The following is a 4,562-nucleotide window of genomic DNA, read 5'->3' as shown; positions in this document are numbered from 1 at the left end:
GGAGGCAGTACATCCGGTATTTCATGTGTCAATGCTCCGTAAATGTATTGGTGATCCTTCCACGGTATTCCCTATAGAAGATATTCAGGTAACGGAGGAATTATCTTATGAAGAACAACCTGTAGCTATTCTGGATCGTCAGGTGAGGAGACTGCGCACCAAAGATGTACCTTCTGTTAAGGTCTTGTGGCGAAACAATAACAGAGAAGAAATGACCTGGGAAGCAGAGGACGAAATGAAGAAAAAATACCCTCACCTGTTTCATATGTCTACAGGTAATTTAAATTCCGTATTTTGTTATGTTGATTAATGAATGAATTATATATGCTGTCCATATAAAGAACCTTCCCCAAAATGTTTATAAGACCTATAAGGCTAATTTAACATTCGAGGATGAATGTTCTAAAGGGGGGGGGGGGGGGGGAGGATGTTATATCCCGCATTTTCGCATATTCGGAAATTCTGAAATAGTTGTGACTCGTAAGAAATAAGGCCACATGTTGATTATATATATATACATATATATATATATATATATATATATATATATATATATATATATATATATGTTGTTCATGAAACATTGATGCGGGAATATCGAGGAAGACTAAGGGCAAAATGAGAATTTTGAAAATTTGTTGCATGGATTACACACATTAACCAATTAAGTGGGCTAAAAAAAATGAAAAAGGGGCCCAACCAGTAAGGGGGCCGGCCATGGAAAAAAAAATGGCCAAGCCCATGTGAGTTAAACTAAGTAATAAATAAATAGAGAGGGTCCATTATGTATCTTTCATTAGAACATTCTAGACCAAAAAAAAAAAATTTGAGAGCAAAAAGGGAAAAGGCCTCTCGGCCGAAAGAGAAAGAGGAAAAAAAAACATGTGGAGCTCAAATCTTTGGTTCAAAAGTCATCTCTTGTGAATTCCTACTAAGCCCGGAACCCTCTTCAACGTGGTATAAACTTTGAGGCAAGAAAGTACTTTTTTTACAAAGAGGAGAATTTGGAAAAGGTAAGAATTCTACTCTTTTTAGCTTGGAAGAATTTTATATATATGTTGTAGTATGTGGGAATGAATGTAGAGTATGAAAATTTTGTGTCATGAGTATGTGTGTGTGTGGCCAAAAATGGGTATTGATGGAGGGGAATAATCAAATTTTATTTATTATGTTAATTGTGTTGTAATGGCCTTTTTATGCAAATGGAAGAATTCTAGTTTAAGTTGGCATGAAAATTGTTGTTAAGTTGTTATAGGAAATTTTGTGCTTTTATTGTAAATTTATGTAATTATGGAAATGGAATTGTTAAAGTGTAAATTGTGGTTGTTGTCGATGAAATGGGAAGATGAAAAATGTGTTGTGAATGTTGTGTCGAAGGTTGGAGATTTCGGATGAATTCTAGTCTTGGTGGATTTTTGTATACTTTGTAAAATGGTATGAAATGCGTTTGAATTGCACTTGAATGATCTTGAATTTGTAGTGGACATGTAAGAATCGATATCGGCTTGAAAATTCGTGATTGAGTTGAATGTTGATGAATTATGTTGGAAAGGAAGGTTACTAATGTGGCATGCATTTTAAATTGGTTTTCGATGTTATTGGTTTGGTTGTTGGTATTGTTGGTGTGGTTGTTGGTGAATTTGGCCGAGTTTAATTCTCGGGGATGTTGAATTTACAGGGGAGGTGCTGCCGGAATTTTGGCAGACAAATACTAATTAGAATTAAAATTCTAAGTACTAGTAGCTAATTTTTGGGTAACTAATAATATTATTGTAGATATTGGAGAGCCCGAGACTTGAGTCGGGATTTGTTTGGCGAGGGATCGAGATTTGGTAGTGAGCGATCGAGGTATGTAAAGCTTACCGTTCTTCCTTTTTGGCATGACCCTTATGAAATAAATGAATGACATATATGCATGCTCTAAAGAAAATTCTACTCCTAGAGTCACTAGGATGACCTATGTCTTTGATTTTCATAAACTATTCCATATGACTTGTCACATACTTATGATGTTTGAAGTATTAGTCGATACGTTTCCGGATATGGTTCGAAAAATATTTGATATGGCCTAAGTTTGGATATGTATATTTCGGATATGTGCATATGATTCTAAGGCTCCGTCTGAAGTACTCTATAATGTTATTTGAAAGTTCCTCAATATGAAAGATACTAAATTTTCAGAAAGTGACTTATGATGTGTTTTTCGAAAGTTCTGTAATTTGAAAGTTCGTAACTTTTGTATACTAATTTCGATGGACTCGATGCTTACCTTGAGCCTTCTAATATCAGTATGTATATGTATTTATTCGTCGAGTCTTGGAATTCATTTAAATATGTATATGCATATGGTTTCCGCACTACTCCGCTCGTGCTTACTACTATGGTATTGTTCGCCGGATCCCGGGCCAGTTTTGTGATCGTGCGCACTATGTGATATTCGGCAGTATGATGTGTTACGGTTCCCGAGACCTCGCCGTAGGGCCGGGTACCGCTTATGTACGGCGTTATGATGTGATATGGCGTATGATGTGTTCTGATGATACGATATGTTCTGATGATATGATATGTTCGGAGATTGTACGGAGATTTGAAACTTTCTGGAGTATGATGTGTTGTGGCGCCAGCGCCGGAGTGGCGACCACGTTCCTGAGCCCTATGCCTGATTTTTTATTTGCATGATATACATATATATTTTCAGCACAGGTTTTGATATACCGATTCTGTATCCATATTCTGTACTCCACACTTCAGTTATGATTCGGATTTCTGTATTTCATCCTTTGCATACTCATTACATATTCCGTACTGACCCCCTTTCTTCGGGGGCTGCGTTTCATGCCCGCAGGTACGGACGCTCGTTTTGGTGATCCTCCAGTATAGGATATATATTCTGCCACTTGGATTACTCCTTTTGATCCGGAGCTCATATTTTTGGTACATATCTTTTGTTATGCATATTCTGTATATATATATATGGCTATTTGGGTACGGCGGGGCCCTGTTCCGTCATATGTTTCTGTTATGATTTGTAGAGGCTTGTAGTCATATATGTGGGTCATGGGTTATGTTTGTTCGTTTGTGATTATGATCTGCGTCTCAATGCGGCCCCGTTTGCTATTATGGCCAAAACGGCCCATTTGTCTGTATATGTGTATATATCTGGCGATGTGTATTCCGCCAACCTATCAGATTTGGATATGATGTTTCTGTACGGGCGACCGCTTTAGATGATATTTGTTTTCAGTATTTGCTTAAAATGACGTATGTTAAGTTTGATTAAGTCTTTGATACGACGATCCGGTATGTAAGTCTGTTTGGGTGTCCAAGTAGGGCACCAGTCGCGGCCCACGGGGCTGGGTCGTGACATAAACATAATAACAAAGGAATCCAAGAAAGGTCTGAATACACTATTCATCAAATTCATAAATACCGTTGGTGCATTAGTCAACACGAACGGCATTACTCGAAACTCAAAATGACCATATCTAGTTCTGAAGCCGTTTTTGGAATGTCTTTCTCTCTGAATCTCACCTAGTGGTACCTGAATCTCAAATCTAACCAAATCTCAAATCTATCTTTGAGAACCATTTGACACCCTGTGGCTGATCAAATAAATTATTAATTCATGAAAGTGGATACTTGTTCTTTATCGTCACCTTATTCAGTTGTCTGTAATCGATATATATTTTCTAGGAGCCATCTTTGTTTCTCACAAGCAACACTAGTGCTCCCCACGACAATGAACTAGGCCTAATAAAGCCTTTCTCGGGAAAATCCTTCAACTGCTCCTTTAATTTCTTCAATTCTGTAGGAGCTATTATATAAGGAGGGATAGATATTGGCTTAGTGTCTAGCAATGCATCAATGGCGAAAGCAACCTCTCGCTCTAGCGGAAGGCCTGGAAGCTCATCCGGGAATACATTCGAAAACTCATTCACTACTTGGACAGACTGAATAGTCAGCGACTTTGCTTCTGTATCCTGGACCCGGACTAAATGATAAATACAACCTTTAGGCAATCTTCTTCCTTGCCTCGAGATAGGAAATAAACCTAGCTCTCGGAGACGTTCTGTTACCGTTCCATTCTAAAACTTGCTCTCCTGGAAGCTGGAAATGAACCATTTTCGATCCACAATCAACATTGGCATTACAATAAGCCAACCAATCCATACCCATAATAACATCAAAGTCTACCATATTTAACTCAAACAAATTAGCCATAGTATGACGATCACAGACTACAACCACACAATTTCTATATACCCATCTAGCTATCACTGGGTCACCAACAAGTGTAGACACTTTGGAAGGTTTAATTGACTCAGGTTTCACCCCAATCCGATCAGCAACATAAGTGGTAACATAAAACAATGTAGAACCTGGATCAATCAATGCATATACGTCATGAAAAGAGACTGATAATATACCTGTGACAACATCGGTGGAAGACTCAAGATCCTATCGCCCAGCCAGTGCATAGATATAGTTCTGAGGACCACTCGAACTAGAAGTTCCTCCTCTACCTCTACCACGGCCTGCTGGTGTCTGTGAACTCTGCCCCA

General features: G+C 38.3%; 1 long non-coding RNA gene across 1 annotated transcript; it reads left to right on the top strand.

The window, feature by feature from the left end:
• The first annotated feature begins 777 nt into the window (after positions 1-777).
• On the top strand, positions 778-3,251 carry LOC132611127 (uncharacterized). Its single transcript, XR_009571472.1, has 3 exons — positions 778-1,013; positions 1,777-1,848; positions 2,846-3,251. It is a non-coding gene; the product is annotated as an uncharacterized LOC132611127 (long non-coding RNA).
• Positions 3,252-4,562: the final 1,311 nt, after the last annotated feature.

This window comes from Lycium barbarum, chromosome 9, assembly GCF_019175385.1.
Source record: "Lycium barbarum isolate Lr01 chromosome 9, ASM1917538v2, whole genome shotgun sequence".
NCBI classification, from domain to species: domain Eukaryota; kingdom Viridiplantae; phylum Streptophyta; class Magnoliopsida; order Solanales; family Solanaceae; genus Lycium; species Lycium barbarum.
The sequence above is the reverse complement of the archived record's forward strand: the minus strand, read 5'-3'. Positions and strand labels throughout refer to the sequence as shown.